Below are 19,864 nucleotides of genomic sequence, written 5' to 3'. Positions count from 1 at the left end.
AGCAAGAAAAGAATCATGTAGTACATTTTGACAAACCAAAGTGAGAAGAATAGCAAGTTAATATTCATGGTTGGCTAGTTTTCTATGCATGCCACAATCACAAAAGAAATATAAATGATTGATGCTTCTATCTAGCTCAATTTATGAAATCTTTTCCTTATCATTCTTCCTTGAAACAAGCTTTTGATTTTCTTATTAGCTTCTCCTTTTGGGTGCTTTGTCCCATGAGTTGATAACAAAACTATGACTCTAAATGCTTTGTTTTCAAGTATTACCACTTGACACATAAGCACCACAAGCATTTAATTAGAGGACTTCTTTAAGCTCATTTGTTTCTTTTCTTAACTCTCTAATCATTGATGCTCATAGCCTTGAGCTTTGAGGGAGTGCATTTGCACTTGAGCCTAACCTTGACTCTAAGTGTTCTGTTTTCAAGCTTTTTGCTTGATACATAAACACCACAAGTACTTAACAACTTAATTGTCATTGGTACTCAGAGCCTTCAGCTTTCTCATTCTTTCCCTTTTTCTTTCTTGCCTTAATTTTCACTTGCTTTATTTCACAAAATGTTACTAAATGAAAACTTCAATTAAATAAGATCTAATGCAATTAAGCAAAAGTTAACCATACTAGCCTTCCAATACTTGTATGCACATGCTAAATTCTTCTTTAATTCCTTGTTTGTTTATGATAATGATACTTTACTACTTTTGTACTCACAAAATTCAAGTTGGTAGTCATAATGTCACAGCAACATGTTGTAAATCAAAATTCAAGCTTTGCTTATTCATACCACACATGTAAATAGAGAAGATAAAGACAATCATGCAATTTAAAGTGCTGGAAACAAATGAGAGAAAAAGGAACTTTACAACCTTGTGATTCATCTTCTCTATTGTTGTCATTTTCCTCCCATTCTTCCCTTTTCTCTTGCCAAACTTAGAATGCTTGCTCATCCTCAAGCAACAGTTAGAACAATGGCTATGGGGTTAAGATGGATCATGAATGTCTTACACAATGAAATGTTAGTAGTACATGTGTTTTAAGCAAGCAAAATTAAAGATAGCAATCAAGGCACAGGAAACAGAGACATTGTGATTGCAAACATAAGAGGGTGTATATGATACATTGCATAAAGGATGAGTGGCATACCAAACTTAGTGTGACACTCTCACTTGGAATTGATGCAAGTATCCAGTATGGATTGGAAGCAAATTTTGTTGCATAGCAATACCAAACTTAGAATGCAATCCTATGTCAATTTATTTGAACTAAAACTAAACAAAAGGAATTGTTATATATTAAATACAATCACCAAGCAAAGAATCTGTCATGAGTAAGAATTTCTTGGTGAGGTATTTAACAAAAACAGTCAAGAAGCAAAATAAATGAAAGCATTAAAAACAAAGAAATAACTAAAGTAAACAGAATAACAAAGTGTCGAACCAAAGGCATTATGATTATGCAGACAAGTGGTGTTGCTGGATTTCTTGCATAAAAAATAAGCGGCACACCAAACTTAGAATCTTAGTGTGACACTTTCAATTTAGAATTGATGCAATCATCTAGAAGAATTGAAAATAAATTGTTGCATGGCAATACCAAACTTAGAATGTAACCATATGCCAATTTATTGATATTTAAACAAAGAAGACAAAGAAAGTAAACAAAGCAAAGAAAAGGAATGTTATCTACGATTGACATGTTCTTCACTTTCTTCCTCTTCTTCCAGTTTGTTAAGAGGAATGACCTCAAGGGGGAAAAGGATTCAGCTATTGTCCCTTGTTTTGGCCTCTCCTTAGCAAGCTTCCTTTTGTAAATGGCTTGATTGAGCTTGCTTGCTAAATCAGGGACAGGATTGGTGCTCTTGTTAGTTTTCTTCACTTCTTTGGATTCAAGACTTGGTTGCTGTGTGATTATTGGAGTTTTATCTTCATCCAGAGTATTTTGAATTGGTTGTTCCATGAGCCCTTCCTCTATGCACTTATCTGCTTCAATTGAGTGTGACTTCTCTTAAGTGTCTTCCTCCATTTCTTCTTCATGATTTTCCATTAATTCCTTTGGGAGGGAATCTTCATGTTTCATTGTCACCTCAAGTAGCTTTTGTGGATATGTAGTATCAGGTTCAACTATCTCCACGACCTCATTCTTCACTGAAAATTTTCTTGACACAGGGGCCTCTTCTTCTTGCTCTTCCACTTCCTCCTTCACACTTAACATTTGATTTAGCAGCACTTCCATGTTTTTGAGGGAGTTCTCTTGGTCATTCTAGGACCTCTGTGCTTCCCTTTCATATCTTTCAAGCATGGTTTCAAGCCTTGAGAGGCTTTGGTTCATGGAAGTTTGTGTGGACTGAGTTTTGGAAGAGATTTTGTGTCAAGGGATAGTTAAGTGATGAAGAATTTTCAGATGAAAAACTGGGAGGTGAGGTTTGACAGCTTTCTATGAATGAATTGAAGGTTTGCTCAAGTGATGATAGCTCTTGATAAGTGGAGTATGAATTGTCAAATGCTTTCTGATTTTGATTCTCCCAAGCACAACTTGAAGAATTATTGAATTCATCACAGTATGAATCATCTTGTGGCATTGGGGAACAATTTTCCATGTGAGCATTGACAGCACAATCAAATGATGATGTTCCTTGATGAACAGAAGATGAAACATTGAAATTCCCTTTCCAGCCACAATTTATGTCAGTATCATAGCAATATGAGTCACTTTGTGGCTTTGGGAAATAGTTCATTTCACTTGATTGTTCATACTCTTGTTGATATGCCCAGCTACCATGAGAATAATGACATAAATATTTTGTGGTTCTGGACAATATCTCATGTGATTTGCTTGATCATTTATCATTTCTTAGTGATACTCCCAGCCACCATTAGAATAATGACTTGCATCATTTTGTGGTGGAGGAAAATATCCCATATGATTTTCTTGCTCATCTTGTGGTTCTGAAGCATATCTCCATTGATTGGAGTGCTCAGAAATTGTGATCTCTTAGTGATATTCCCAGCCATCATTAGAAACTAGTGATGGTGAGTAATATCCCTTAAAATTTGTTTGATCACAAGATAAGTTGAACTCCATTTGAATTTTGTAAAACACAACACCAATGAAAATTGAAATTCATATCTCAGAGAAGAATTCCTTAGTGAGGCAATAACTCAAACACCTTGCTATCAACTTAAAACAGAGAACGAAAATAAAGAAAATGCTTAATCTAGACTTCTCACCCACTTAATCATTGTTTGATCTAAATCAATTCCTGGCAACGGCGCCAAAAACATGATGGGTGAAAATGCGATTCCACACCAAAACTCACCGGCAAGTGTACCGGGTCGCATCAAGTAGTAAAACTCACTCAGAGTGAGGTCGATCTCGCAGGGATTGATGGATCAAGCAACTTTAGTGGGTGATTAGTTTAGTCAAGCTAACATTGGTGAATTGGGTGAAAAGTGACCAACAGAATGTAAATGACAAGAAATTTAAAGTTGCAGAAAGTAAATGAGCAAAAAAGTAAAGAGCAAGGAATGTAAATCAGCAAAATCTTGAATGACAAGAAAGGTAACTTGCATGAAATATAAAGGAAATTGGGTACTGGAAATTAAAGAGGCAGTAAATTAAAGCTTAGAATAAGTGACAGAATCTTAAATGACAAGGAAAGTAAATTGCATCAACAGAAAATGGAATTGAGGTGCAGGGTAATTTAAATTTCTTAGAAATGTAAATCAAGCTCACAGCAAACTCATGTAAAATTTCAGAAAGGAAATTAGCAAGGAGGCAGAGAATTTAAATTGCACAGAAAGCAAACTCAGCTCAAAAAAATTGTAAAAATGAAAAAAAAGAAATCGCAGAAAAGAATTGTAGAGATTGAAAGTGCATAAGTGAAATTGAATTCAATGCAGAAAAATAAAAGTGTTTACAAGAGCTTTCTATTCTACTCCTACTCCTACTGCTCTCTATTAGAGCCAGCCCCCTCTCTTGAAATGAAACTGCTTCCTTTTTATAGGCTTTCACAAAATTAAAATGAAATTGAAATTAAAAACAAATTACAATCAAATGAAATTCCTATTCTAACTATCTTTTGTGCCTTTGAGTGATGATAATGCGCTTTGCTTGCTTTGGATTAGAAGAGGAGTGGATCCGGATGGCTTGGTTCAAGTAGCATGGGTCAGGGTTGTTTGGTTTAATTTTGGGTTGGAGCCATGCTCCAGTGGAGCGTTCAGTGAGGATTATCAACATAGCGCTACATGCCATGTCTTGCTTCCCTTCCGTGCTTGCAATTCCTCAGCGCTCAGTTGGAAGATGCAACGTAGCGTCCCTTGCTAGCCTTGGTCTCCCTCTTCGAGCCTTGGCTATTTCATTTTGGGAGTTTCCTTGCTTGGTGTAGCTTAGCGATCCTTTGTGTGTAGGGTTCCCTCTTCGAACCTTGGCTGCTTTATTTTGGAAGTGTCGTGCCTTGCTTTTCTTTAAATGAGCCACGAAAAAGTTAAAAGAGTTAACGTAGCGCTCCTTTAATTTAAGCGGTATGCCTTGATGTTGAGCGCTCTGTTGGATCTTCGAACGCTATGCCTTGCTTGAGCCTTTGTCACGCTTTGCCTTGCTCCCTTCTTTGGCGCTCCGTTGCTTTAATGAACGCTAGCGTTCATTCATGGATTGGCTTTGCATGCTTTTAACGCCTTTGGCTTAATAATGCATGCATTCATTTTGTTAATTAATAATGCCAATTATGCATTAACAAAAGCTTTCATCCATTGGCATTAATAATTATATGCTCCATGCATGCATTATATACTTAGTAATGCATGATTTATTCTTTTGCCAATGCATTTACTTTAATTAATAATGCATTACGTCCATGCTTGCATTGGCCTTGTTAATTAATACTAATGCATTCATGCATTGCATAAATAATTAAATGCATGCATACATTAACGCATGATAAATCAAGATAGCATGTTTATTAATTATTAATGCATGCATAAGCATTATGCATATGCCAAGGCTTTCATGGTCATGAGCGTGGCCTAAAGTTCCAAGGGCGCTCAAACTTCAAAGTGTGTCCAAAATTTCTCTTTTCTTCTTTTTAGCTTATTTTGTGTTTTTTTGCTTCTTTTTCTTCTTATTTTCTACAAAGTTTATAAAATTAAAAGATCAAAGAAATATACCATTTAAGCATAAAAGAATGCAATATTTAAGCACTAATCATCAATTTCTTGTATGAAAAAGCATAGAAAAACATGACATGATGACATGTCATCAGGAGGGTCCTTTATAACAGTTTACATAAAAAAGTACCCGACCTCTTTGTAAGAAGTCCAGAAATGAGCTGAAACATATATCAACATAGAGGAAACTGCCCAATTAAAAAAAAAAACCTATAGCAGGACAAGGCAATCAATATTATCCCCGAGACGAGGAAAAGGAACAGAAGACAAAAAAAGAATACATCTCGTAAAGGCCTTGAATGCATCACTCTTATACTCCGTTGTGAGTTTTCTTGGTCGATGTCTATATGAAAATATATCACATTGAGAAGATACCACCTCCAAGACTAATTTGAAGCAAGAAAATGGGAAATCGCTCAAAATACTGCGAATACCATAAAAATTATGACCATTCTACAAATGTTGCTATGATTTGAAGATAGAAAAATTAGCTAGAGAGAGGTGATTGGATAAATATCTTGTTGGAAGGTCAGGCGAACAATACAAGAAATACGCTGAGTATCGTCGGGATTACCAGTGGAGTCATCAAATAATTCTACCGATAATTAGTTTACTGTCGGATTGAATTTGATGATATAAACAGCGCCAGAAAATTTTTACCGGCAGATTATTTCGTCCAACGCTAATTATCGGCGGATTTTGTGTCGGTTTTTTCAATTAATATGACAAAACTAAGCTGATGATTACCGTTGAATTAGTCCAACGGTAACTTTGGCGCCATATTATGTTTTGTGACACCCAATTAGTATCGGATTTTTTTACCAGTAAATCCTACGGTAGTTTTTTTTTCACAATTAGCCCATAATTAGTAGTCAAATTAAAATTTTTGTTTACAAAATTAGGGTATAAATTTAAAATTAGGAGAAATCAATTAACAATTTTATTAAATATCAATTATCTGAATATAATAAAAAGTTAAAGAAGTAGAATACAGTCAGATAGACATGAAAAAAATTAAATACCTAAACCCTACGGATCCCGATAATTGTTGCCGTCATCATCGTCTTCCCCCCGCTGAGACGGCGGAGTAGGTGCTGATGTCGGTGCCCCACTAGCGCATTGCCACCGGTACCAGCAGTGCCGCTGCCTCCAGCGCACATCCGCTAGCGAAAAGCGACCCTAACCCGAAGGCACGATTCTTGTAGGGCTCAGAGGTGGTCTTGCACCAAACACTATCAGGATTTATCACTGAGGGATTGGAGCTGGCGGGGTCGTCCCCACTAGGCGGCTGAGATTGCTAGGTCGTGGCCTCCAATCTCTGTGTGTAGTCTTCCTATGTAACACACGTTGTGATTAGGATGATAGTTAATTGACTTTATATTGAATAAATTTTGCAGAAATTTCATCAATTTGAAATTAAAATATATATTAAAAATAATTTCACAGCAAAATTCAAACCCTAAACCCAATTTCACAGTAATCAATTCTAAACCCTAAACCCAATTTCATAGTAACATAATTTAAACTCTAAATCCCAATTTCACAGAAATTTCATCCATTTAAAATTAAAACATACATTAAAAATAATTTCACAACAAAATCCAAACCCTAAATCCAATTTTACAGTAATTAATTCCAAACCTAAACCCAATTTCATAGTAACATAATTTAAAATTTAAATCCAAATTTCATAAAAATTTATCAATTTGAAATTAAAATATATATATAAAAAATAATTTCACAGCAAAATTCAAATCCTGAACCCAATTTCACAGTAATCAATTCCAAACCCTAGACCCAATTTCACAGTAACATACTTTAAACTCTAAATCCCAATTTCACAGAAATTTCATCAATTTAAAATTAAAACATATATTAAAAATAATTTCACTTCAAAATCTAAATATTAATTTCAAAAAAATTTAATGGTAGAAATGACCAACTTGAAATGAAGGATGTGGCCGGCGGTGGTGCAGATTCCTTGTTGTAGAGCAAAAGCAGTGCATTTTTTCACGGGGAAGAGGTGCGATTGAGCAAATTTGTCATTGCGGAGAAGTGATAGTGCAAGGAGAGGAGGTGGCGGCAGTGGCGGGGCTGACGGAACAGTAGAGAGAGAAGAGGGTTAGAGAGAGAGTGGGAGAAGAGAGGTTAGAGAGAGAAAGAGAGGAGATTTCAAAATGAAGGAGGAGAGGGTTTGTGCTTCGAATTTTAGGGATCATTACCGGTGGATAAATCGGATGGTAACGCATTGCGGGCCACCAAAATATAGCATTCTACTAATGGGGTTTACCGGCGGACAAATGCGTCAGTGAATCACACGCTACATTTTGTGCCTATTTTTCTCGTTTTCTCTCCAATTTTTACCAGCGAATTTATTGTGCGAAACGGAAATCCGCCAGTAATGATTTGACTTAACGAATTCCACATCAAAACTGTCGGTAAAGCTGATGGTAAATGTGACGGTATTTAGCGCATCTCTTGTAGTAGAAACTAACTAGGGGTGGCAGTGGGGCGGGTAGGAGCGGGTTTTTGCCCTACCCGACCCCGCCCCGCCCTCCTTGTACCCCACTACTACCCGCCCCGCCCCTACCCGCCCCCTATAAAAAGTAAATGACATTTTAAATTTTACACATTCATATATAAATTAAGATACAAACTTAAAATTCATAACTAAATTAAAATACAAACATAAGATTCATACAATGTCAAATAACTTAAAATTAAAAAAGAGTTCATACAATGTCAAATAACTAAATTAAAATACAAACATAAAGAAATTACATCATTAAAATATAAAAAAGTCTTCAATCCTTATTCTTGATCACTTTCCACATCTTCATCATCATTAAAGGTTTGAAGATCAAGATTCAAACCTAAAAATCAAAAGAGATAGCAATTAATATATTAATTACTATGATGTAAAAAGTTAACATAAATGAATATTAAGTAATATATCACCTTTATTCCCTAAAGCTGCCCACAACCAACTTTGGCCACACATCAAAGCTTCAATTATGCTTTCTTTGAGCTTTCTGCGATGAGGAGAGATTACACGACCACTTGTACTAAAAGCATATTCAGAAGCAACAGTGGATGCTGGAATGACATATATATCCTTGGCTATTTTTGCCAAAATTTTAAATTTCATTTGATTGTTCTTCCACCATTTCAAAACATTAAAGTTAGGATCATTTGGAGGATGAATTTCCTCCTCAAGATAATGATCAAACTCAACATTTACACATGAACCCCTTGTCATTTTTCTTCTTTTAAGATACACTATATAATCATCACCCCCAAATATGCTTGTATTTCTACTTTCATCAACTTCTTTTGTACCAACATGTGACACATCAGAACTCATTTTTTGATTATATTCATTAACCAACTCATTACACAACTGATGAATTCTGTCAACTTGCTTGAAACATTCTATTGGATCTGGATACATTTTTTCAAATTGAAACTCAACCCCAACCATCTTGTACCTAGGATCTAAAACAGTAGCAACACCCATAATGCCATGAATTTCATCCCAATACTTCTCAAATTTCTTCTTCATGCTAGATGCCATATTAGCAATTAAAGAATTACTATAAAGTTACCATTCATCTAATGAGACTTTTATTTTACAAATCAAAGTAAAGTAAAGATTGGCCATCGGAAATTTAGAACCAGAAAACAGCTGAGTAACATCATAAAACAACTTCAATCTATTACATATTTCCTTAGCAAGTTCCTACTCCTCATTACTTGGTACAGTTTTATATTGAGGTTCTTTCTTCCTTAACCTAGGAAAGACAACTCTATATAACAATGCAGTTTCTAATATCAAATAAGTTGAGTTCCACCTAGTCGGACAATCAAGAACCAATTTCTTAGTAAATGGAATTGCTGTTTTAGCACACCAACTCACAAAAGTTTTGTTCCTTTTCTGCGTTGCAGTCCAATACAATACACTACTATGAATCTTTTCAATACTTTCCTTCACTATACTCAAACCATCCTTCACAATCAAATTTAATATATGATCACAACAACGCATATGCAATAATTTATCCCCCCAACATCAAGAATGAAGAATCTAGACACCCCAACAGTTCATCTATCATAGCATCATTAGTGGAACAATTATCCAATGTAACAGTAGACAGTTTTCTATCAACATTCCATTCTAACAATATTTTCATCAATGTTTGAGTAAGAACTTCACTTGTATGGGGACAAAGAACATAACAAAACCTGAAAAATAAAACAAACATGCATGCATTTTAGATTAACGAAGCTCAACATACAAAGACAACACAATGTATAAAAGTTTACGAAGTTTTTGAAGTACCTCAATAGGCACATTTGCAACTTCCACAAACTATCGATATAGTGAGCTGTGACAACCATGTAACCTTTTTCTTGATTGAAAGTCCACATGTCGCTAGTTATCGCAACTCTACTATCATTTTCATCTAGTTGAAAAGTTAACTTCAGCTTCTCATCCCCAAACATCTTCAAGATGTCTTTCCTAACTGTATTGCGACTAGGCATTTTAAATGTTAGTTGCATTGATGCAAACGCTCGCCTCAGTCCATGGTGATCCACACAACTCAAATGATACTCATGCAGGACAATCATTTCGGCGACACACTTTCTTATCTTTGAAAGGTCAAACACAAAGCCATCTTCATTTACTTTTTGCACTTGTGCTTGTTTTGCTAGAGATTCAACAATTGATGATTGCCTTTAGTTCACCACTTTTATTCTCTTACAATATCGTTCCACATGGTTTCTCAGTGGCTTGGTACCATTCTTCGGATTTGCATTAAGCACACTCTTGCAAAATTTGTATTTTGCCTTCCGATCACCTTCAACTTTTAAACGATCAAAATACTCCCAATAAGCACTCTTAACATTAGCCTTATTGTCACCTTCAACAGGAGTTGATCCTTCTGGATTTGAGGCATTATTATCCATTGCTTGTGGAGTTTTTAAAGTTGGATTAATATTACTCTCAACTTCAATTTCATTATCGGTAGGAGCAACATTATTGCTTTGTGTATCTTCTCTAGCATTGCTAGCCATAAAATTACCTTAACAAACCTACATTGAAAACACAAAGCATATAAACTAGAGATATATAAGTGTGGATGATGAATCATAACAATAAAGTAACAAATTTTTGTCCACAATTAAATAAACCACAAACTTTCAATCACAACAAGAGGAAACAATTAAAAAAACACAAAACAAAATTTAAAAATTGGCAAACTGTCATAGGTGTGGATTAAATTATCATAACTCTTGACATGATAGGTTAATATGAACATTCCAGTGCTATATAGGTATCTAGTCATTAATCATATTCACATCACTAAAACATTAAAAATCTGAATCCCTTTGAATCATTTCACTTATGGTTTTTCATTTATCAACCAAATAATTCATCACAAATATCCAAAAATAATTACAGCTGCTGAATCTTTTTAAGTTCTAGAGCATGTAAAAGGTGCCAAAGGGAAACCTATAATTCCTTCATAGCAACTTTATAATGGAAACAAAGAATGTTGTTCAGATTGGTGAGAACAGTATTAAATTGGTGAGAATGTTTAAGAATAGCATAAAACTACTAGGAAAATATAAAAGATATTTGGAGAAAACCGAAAGATATGAAATATATTATTATGTTCAATAATTTAATAAATAAATAACCCTCAGATTGGTACATGGATGCTCCTGAACAAAACTATTATTAATTACAAACTTAGGAATACATTGATTGAATGAAACCATAAGCATCACCAACGTATTCTTAAGCATTACCAAACTATTAATTGAATGTTGAAATTAGCTTAAAACAGGCTGGTTATGTTACATATACAGACATGATGAAACTAATATGGCGATTATTATGATTATTGGCTCACTAAATGCGATATGAACAATCACAAAATCTGAACAATTGCAAATTGATCAAGCACTTACAAGAAAAAACAGAAAGAGCATAATGTGAGATAGAAAAAGGGGGAATGGTGCACGAAATTATGATCTCAATGGCGCCAACAACTTGGTACGCACAATCGTAATCTCAATTCTTTGTCACAACTTCGCACAACTAACCAGCAAGTGCACTGGGTTGTCCAAGTAATAAACCTTACGTGAGTAAGGGTCGATCCCACGGAGATTGTCGGCTTGAAGCAAGCTATGGTCACCTTGTAAATCTCAGTCAGGCGGATTTAAATGGTTATAGAGTTTTGATGATTAAAAGATAAATAAAATATAAAATAAAGATAGAGATACTTATGTAATTCATTGGTGAGAATTTCAGACAAGCGTATGGAGTTGCTTTGTTCCTTCTGAATCTCTGCTTTCCTACTGCTTTCATCCAATCCTTCCTACTCCTTTCCATGGCAAGCTTTATGCAGGGCATCACCGTTGTCAATGGCTACTTTCCGTCCTCTCAGTGAAAATGGTCCAAGATGCGCTGTCACCGCACGGCTAATCATCTGTCGGTTCTCGATCATACTGAAATAGGATTCAGTAATCCTTTTGCGTCTGTCACTACGCCCAGCACTCGCGAGTTTGAAGCTCGTCACAGCCATCCCTTCCCAAATCCTACTCGGAATACCACAGACAAGGTTTAGACTTTCCGAATCTCAAGAATGACCGCCAATAATTCTAGCCTATACCACGAAGACTCTGATCTCACGATCAGGAGGCTAAGAGATACACATTCAAGCTTGTTTGCATGTAGAACGGAAGTGTTTATCAGGCTCGCGTTCATAAGTGAGAATGATGATGAGCATCACAGAATCATCACATTCATCATGTTCTTGTGTGCAAATGAATATCTTAGAGAAGAAATAGGCTTGAATTGAATAGAAAAACCATAGTACTTTGCATTAATTCATGAGGAACAGCAGAGCTCCACACCTTAATCTATGGTGTGTAGAAACTCTATCGTTGAAAATACATAAGTGATAATAGTCCAGGCATGGCCGAATGGCCAGCCTCCCAAAGGTCTAAGATAGCGTAAAACTGATCAAAGATCAGATCTAAATAAAATAGTAAAAAGTCCTATTTATACCAAGCTAGTTACTAGGGTTTACAGAAATGGGTAAATGATGCAGAAATCTACTTCCGGGGCCTACTTGGTGTGTTCTTGGGCTGAGCATTGAAGTTTTCACATGTAGAGGTCTTCCTTGGAGTTAAACGCCAGTTTGTAACCTATTTCTGGCGTTTAACGCCTGTTTGCGTCATCTAAACTCGGGCAAAGTATGGACTATTATATATTTCTGGAAAGCCCTGGATGTCTACTTTCCAACGCAATTGAGAGCGTGCCATTTGGACTCCTATAGCTTTAGAAAATCCACTTTGAGTGCAGGGAGGTCAGAATCCAACAGCATCTGCAGTCCTTCTTCAACCTCTGAATCTGATTTTTGCTCAAGTCCCTCAATTTCAGCCAGAAAATACTTGAAATCACAGAAAAACACACAAACTCATAGTAAAGTCCAGAAATGTGATTTTTATTTAAAAACTAATAAAAATATATTAAAAACTAACTAAATCATACTAAAAACTATGTAAAAACAATGCCGAAAAGCGTATGAATTATCCGCTCACACAACACCAAACTTAAATTGTTGCTTGTCCCCAAGCAACTGAAAATCAAATAGGATAAAAAGAAGAGAATATACTATAAATTTCAAAATATCAATGAAACTTAGCTCCAATCAGATGAGCGGGACTAGTAGCTTTTTGCCTCTTGAATAGTTTTGGCATCTCACTTTATTCATTGAAGTTCAGAATAATTGGCATCTATGGGAACTTAGAATTTAGATAGTGTTATTGATTCTCCTAGTTCAGTATGTTGATTCTTGAACACAGCAACTTTATGAGTCTTGGCCGTGGCCCTAAGCACTTTGTTTTCCAGTATTACCACCGGGTACATACATGCCACAGATACATAACTGGGTGAACCTTTTCAGATTGTGACTCAGCTTTGCTAAAGTCCCCAATTAGAGGTGTCCAGGGTTCTTAAGCACACTCTTTTTTTTGCTTTGGACCTTGACTTTAACCGCTCAGTCTCAAGTTTTCACTTGACACCTTCACGCCACAAGCACATGGTTAGGGACAGCTTGGTTTAGCCGCTTAGGCCAGGATTTTATTCCTTTAGGCCCTCCTATCCACTGATGCTCAAAGCCTTGGATCCTTTTTACCCTTGCCTTTTGGTTTTAAGGGCTATTGGCTTTTTGCTCTTGCCTTTTGGTTTAAAGAGCTTTTGGCTTTTTCTGCTTGCTTTTTCTTTTTCTTTCTTTTTTTTTTGCCATTTTACTTTTCTCTTTTTTTTTTTGCAAGCTTTTGTATTCACTGCTTTTTCTTGCTTCAAGAATCAATTTTATGATTTTTCAGATTATCAATAGCATTTCTCCTTTTTCATCATTCTTTCAAGAGCCAACATATTTAACATTCATAAACCACAAATTCAAAAGACATATGCACTGTTCAAGCATTCATTCAGAAAACAAAAAGTATTGTCACCACATCAAAATAGTTAAACTAATTTCAAGGATGAATTCGAAACCATGTACTTCTTGTTCTTTTGTTTTTAGAACCGTTTTCAATTAAGAGAGGTGATGGATTCATAGGACATTCATAGCTTTAAGACATAGAAATTTAAACACTAATGATCATATAGTAAAGACACAAACATAAATAAAACATAAGGCTCAAAAACCGAAAAACAAGAAAATAAGAACAAGGAGATTAAGGAACGGGTCCACCTTAGTGAGGGTGGCGTCTTCCTCTTCTTGAAGAACCAATGGTGCTCTTGAGCTCCTCTATGTCTCTTCCTTGTCTTTGGTGTTCATCCCTCATAGATCTTTGATCTTCTCTAATCTCATGGAGGATGATGGAGTGCTCTTGGTGCTCCATCCTTAGTTGTCCCATGTTGGAGCTTAATTCTCCTAAGAAAGTGTTGATTTGCACTCAATAGTTTTGTGGAGGGAAGTGCATCCCCTGAGGCATCTCAGGGATTTCATGGTGAGGAATTTCCTCATGCTCTTGTTGAGGTCCATGATCTCTTGTTTGCTCCATCATTTTCTTAGTGATGGGCTTATCCTCATCAATGAGGATGTCTCCCTCTATGTCAATTCCAGCTAAATTGCAGAGGTGACAAATGAGGTGAGAAAAGGCTAACCTTGCCAAAGTGGAAGACTTATCAGCCACCTTATAGAGTTCTTGAGGTATAATCTCATGAACTTCCACTTCCTCCCCAATCATGATACTATGGATCATGATGGCCCGGTCTATAGTAACTTCAGACCGGTTACTAGTAGGAATGATTGAGCGTTGAATAAGCTCCAACCATCCTCTAGCTACAGGCTTAAGGTCCAGTCTTCTCAATTGAACCGGCTTGCCTCTTGAGTCAACTTTCCATTGAGCTCCTTCCACACATATGTCCATGAGGACTTGGTCCAACCTTTGATCAAAGTTGACCCTTCTAGTGTAGGGGCGTGCGTTTTCTTGCATCATTGGCAAGTTGAACGCCAACCTTACATTTTCCGGACTGAAATCTAAGTATTTCCCCCGAACCATGGTAAGCCAATTCTTTGGATTCGGGTTCACACTTTGATCATGGTTCCTAGTGATCCATGCAATTGCATAGAGCTCTTGAACCATTAAGATCCCGACTTGTTGAATAGGATTAGAGAGAACTTCCCATCCTCTTCTTCTAATCTCTTGTCGGATCTCCGGATATTCGCTCTTTTTGAGCTTGAAAGAAACCTCAGGGATCACTTTCTTCTTGGCCACAACTTCATAGAAGTAGTCTTCATGGACCTTTGAGATGAATCTCTCCATCTTCCATGACTCAGAGATAGAAGCAATTACCTTTCCTTTCCTCTTTCTTGAGGTTTCTCTGGCCTTAGGTGCCATTAATGGTTATGGAAAAACAAAAAGCAATGCTTTTACCACACCAAACTTAAAATGTTTGCTCGTCCCTGAGCAAAAGAAGAAAGAAAGAAGGAGAAGAAGAAGAAAAATGGAGGAGAGGGAGAGAGGTGTGTATTCGGCCAAGGGGAAGAAGAAAGGGTTGTGTAGTGTGAAAATGAAGAGGGAAAGAGGGGTTTATATAGGAGTGGGGGAAGGTTTAGGGTTCGTCCATTAGGGTTGGGTTTGGGAGGGAAAAGAGTTTGAATTTTAGAGGTAGGTGGGGTTTTTAGGGAAGAGAGGATGGATGTGAGTGGTGAAGAGGTGATGGGGAAGAGTGATTGAGGTGATTGGTGAAGGGTATTTGTGGAAGAGAGTTATGAAAATGTGTGAAGAGGAGAGAAGAAAAGGTGGGAATCCTGTAGGGTCAAGGACTTAACATCCCTGCTCCAATTAGGCATGTAGAACGCCCTTAGTATGCATGTCTGGCATTAAACGCCAGCTTGCTACTTGTTTCTGGCATTTAACGCCACTTCCATGCTCTGTTCTGGCGTTAAACGCCAGTTTGGTGCTTGTTTCTGGCGTTTAATGCCAGCTTGATGCTTCTTTCTGGCGCTAAACGCCAGTTTGATGCTTGTTTCTGGCATTAAATGCCAGACAGATGCTTGTTTTTGGCGTTTAAACGCCAGAATGCTCTTCCTCCAGGGTGTGCTATTTTTAATGCTGTTTTTCATTCTGTTTTTGATTTTCCAGTAGTTTTTGTGACTTCACATGATCATCAACCTAAAGAAAACATAAAATAGCAATGGAAAATAAATAGATATAATTAAATATATTGGGTTGCCTCCCAACAAGCACTTTTTTAAAGTCAATAGCTTGACAGTGAGCTCTCATGGAGCCTCACAGATGTTCAGAGCATTGTTGGAACCTCCCAACACCAAACTTAGAGTTTGAATGTGGGGGTTCAACACCAAACTTAGAGTTTGGTTGTGGCCTCCCAACACCAAACTTAAAGTTTGACTGTGGGGGCTTTGGTTGAGTCTGTAGTGAGAGAAGCTTTTCATGCTTCCTCTCCATGGTTACAGAAGGAGAACCTTGAGTTTTAAATACAAGGTAGTCCTCATTCAGTTGAAGGACCAACTCTCCTCTATCCACATCAATCACAGCTTTTGCTATGGCTAGGAAGGGTCTTCCAAGGATGATGGATTCATCCTCATCCTTCCCAGTGTCTAGGATTATGAAATCAGCAGGGATGTAAAGACCTTCAACCTTTACTAACACGTCCTCTACTTGTCCATAAGCCATTTTCATGGATTTGTCTGCCATCTCTAATGAGAAATTGGCAGCCTGTACCTCAAAGATTCCTAGTTTCTCCATTACAGAGAATGGCATTAAGTTTATGCCTGACCCCAGGTCACACAGAGCCTTCTCAAAGGTCATGGTGCCTATGTTATAGGGAATTAAGAATTTACCAGGATCCTGTTTCTTTTGAGGTAATTTCTGTATATCCAATGCATTCAGTTCATTGGTGAGCAAGGGAGGTTCATCTTCCCAAGTCTCATTACCAAATAATTTGGCATTCACCTTCATGATTGCTCCTAAATATTGAACAACTTGCTCTTCAGCAATGTCTTCATCCTCTTCGGAGGATGAATACTCATCAGAGCTCATGAAGGACAAAAGGAGGTTCAATGGAATATCTATGGTCTCTAGATGAGCCTCAGATTCCTTTGGTTCCTCAAAGGGAAACTCCTTATTGGTCACTGAACATCCCAGGAGGTTTTCCTCACTAGGATTCACGTCCTCCTCATCCTCTCTGGTTTCGGCCACACCAAGGATGGTAATGGCTTTGCACTCTCTTTTTGGATTCTCTTCTGTATTGCTTGGGAGAGTACTAGGAGGAGTTTCAGTGACTCTTTTACTCAGCTGGCCCACTGATAAACCACTATTTTATGGTTTATCTTGTACTCAATTGAGTGGTTTTTATTAACTCTTTACCCACTTATTCATACTATTTACATGGTTTTATATTTCCTTCCTAATTATGTGCTTTGATTGAAAACATGCTTCTTTGATCTTATATTTGCTTATTATTAATCCTCTCTTATTACCATTAGATGCCTTGATATGTGTGTTAAGGGATTTCAGAGATTATAAGGCAGGAATGGCTTGGAGGATGGAAAGGAAGCATGCAAAAGTGGAAGAAATACAAGAAGTTGGAGAAATTGCTAAGCTGTCCAGCCTGACCTCTTCGCACTCAAACGGCTATAACTTTAGCTACATAGGTCCAAATGACGCGGTTCTAGTTGCGTTGGAAAGCTAACATCCGGGGCTTCGATTTGATATATAACATAATATAGTTTCCTTGATGCTAGGCGACGCGACCGCGTGATCCATGCGGCCGCGTCGCAGTGACGAAAAACCAGCGTGGCAAAATTCGAAACCAGCGAATTCTGGACTGTTTTTGACCCAGTTTGCGGCCCAGAAAACACAGATTAGAGGCTATAAAGTGGGGGAATGCATCCATTCATGGAGAGGCTCTCATATTCACAATTTTAGGAGTAGATGTAGTTTTTAGAGAGAGAGGTTCTCTCCTCTCTCTTAGGATTAGGATTTAGGACTTCTCTTAGTTTTAGGAGTGACTCTCAATCCCAGGTTCTTTATTTTTATTATTTAGTTTATGAACTCTTCCATGTTACATATAATTTTCTTAATTAATGTTATTTGAGGTATTTCAATTTATGATTGCTGTTATTGTTGCTTTACATCTGAAGGCATTTTTATTCCAGTAGATTTACTTTCTTCCCTTTTGGTTTTGGTTAAGAAATCAGTAACTCAGGAGTTATCCAACTCAGCAGCATAATTGTTAATTGTTATCTTGCCAATTGAATTGAACTTCAATAATCCCAATCTTTTCTTAGGAAATAAATAGGATTCGAAGATCAAACTAATTAGTCCCTTGACTTTCCTTTACTTTAGTAAAGGTTGACTAAGTGGAATTAAGATTCAATTTTCATTATCATTGATAAGGATAACTTGGTCTGGACTTCCAATTTCTCTTACCTTGCCAAGAGTTTAGTTTACAGTTATTTATTTATTTTACTTGTCATTTAATTATATCTGTGCCCATTGCCCAAACTCAACATTCCCCAAAAACACACTTTTTCATAATCAATAATAAGAACACCTCCCTGCAATTCCTTGAGAAGACGACCTGAGGTTTAAATACTCGGTTATCAATTTTAAAGGGGTTTGTTACTTGTGACAACCAAAACTTTTGTAAGAAAGGTTGATTGCTTGGTTTAGTAACTATACTTACAACGAGAGTTTATTATAACTTCTAAACCATCAATCTTCAGTTCTTCACCCACTTGTGCCTCCAAATTTCTAATGGAGGACCTTGTTTCATTTATGAAACTTAGAGTGGCCTTAGATAGATCAGAGGCTATATTTGCTAAGCTAGATGGATTCTGCTCAGAATTCTCTGTCTGTTGCTGAGTGGATGAAGGAAAAGGCTTGCTATTGCTAAACCTGTTTCTTCCACCATTATTAAAGCCTTGTTGAAGCTTTTGTTGATCCTTCCATGAGAAATTTGGATGATTTCTCCATGAGGGATTATAGGTATTTCCATAGGGTTCTCCCATGTAATTCACCTCTGCTATTGCAGGGTTCTCAGGATCATAAGCTTCTTCTTCAGAAGATGCCTCTTGAGTACTGTTGGAAGCAGCTTGCAATCCATTCAGACTCTGAGAAATCATATTGACTTGCTGAGTCAATATTTTGTTCTGAGCCAATATGGCATTCAGAGTATCAATTTCAAGAACTCCTTTCCTCTGAGGCATCCCATTACTCACAGGATTCCTTTCAGAAGTGTACATGAACTGGTTATTTGCAACCATGTCAATGAGTTCCTGAGCTTCTGCAGGCGTTTTATTTAGGTGAATGGATCCACCTGCAGAATGGTCTAATGACATCTTAGATAATTCATACAGACCATCATATAATATATTCAGGATGGTCCATTCTGAAAGCATGTCAGAAGGACACTTTTTGGTCAGTTGCTTGTATCTCTCCCAAGCTTCATAGAGGGATTCACCTTCTTTCTGTTTGAAAGTTTGAACATCCACTCTAAGCTTGCTAAGATTTTGAGGAGGAAAGAACTTGGCTAAGAAAGCCGTGACCAGCTTATCCCAAGAGTTCAAGCTATCTTTAGGTTGAGATTCCAACCATATTCTAGCTCTGTCTCTTACAGCAAACGGGAAAAGTATAAGCCTGTAGACCTCGGAGTCAACCCCATTGGTCTTAACAGTATCACATATCTGTAAGAATTCAGTTAAGAACTGAAAAGGATCTTCTGATGGAAGTCCATGAAACTTGCAGTTCTGTTGCATCAGAGAAACTAATTGAGGCTTTAGCTCAAAATTGTTTGCTCCAATGGCAGGGATTGCGATGCTTCTTCCATGTAAATTGGAATTTGGTGCAGTAAAGTCACCAAGCATCTTCCTTGCATTGTTATTATTTTCGGCCATGTTTCCTTCTTTTTCGAAAATTTTTGTCAGATTTTCTCCAGAGAGTTGTGCTTTAGCTTCCCTTAGCTTCCTCTTCAGAGTCCTTTCAGGTTCAGGATCAGCTTCAACAAGAATGTTCTTATCCTTGTTCCTGCTCATATGAAAAAGAAGAAAACAGAAAAGAAAATATAGAATCCTCTATGTCACAGTATAGAGATTCCTTTATGTGAGTAGAAGAAGAAGAGAATAGAAGAAGAAAAATTC

At 36.9% G+C, this 19,864-nt stretch overlaps 1 non-coding gene across 1 annotated transcript; it reads left to right on the top strand.

Annotated features, from left to right (window-relative positions):
- Window positions 1-19,120: 19,120 nt before the first annotated feature.
- LOC112739997 (small nucleolar RNA R71) lies at window positions 19,121-19,228 on the top strand. The gene has a single exon (XR_003170931.1). It is a non-coding gene; the product is annotated as a small nucleolar RNA R71 (small nucleolar RNA).
- Window positions 19,229-19,864: the final 636 nt, after the last annotated feature.

The sequence above is a fragment of the Arachis hypogaea genome, chromosome 13 (assembly GCF_003086295.3).
Source record: "Arachis hypogaea cultivar Tifrunner chromosome 13, arahy.Tifrunner.gnm2.J5K5, whole genome shotgun sequence".
In the NCBI taxonomy this organism is placed as follows: Eukaryota; Viridiplantae; Streptophyta; class Magnoliopsida; order Fabales; family Fabaceae; genus Arachis; species Arachis hypogaea.
Note: the sequence above shows the minus strand (reverse complement) of the source record. Positions and strands in the feature narration are given on the sequence as shown.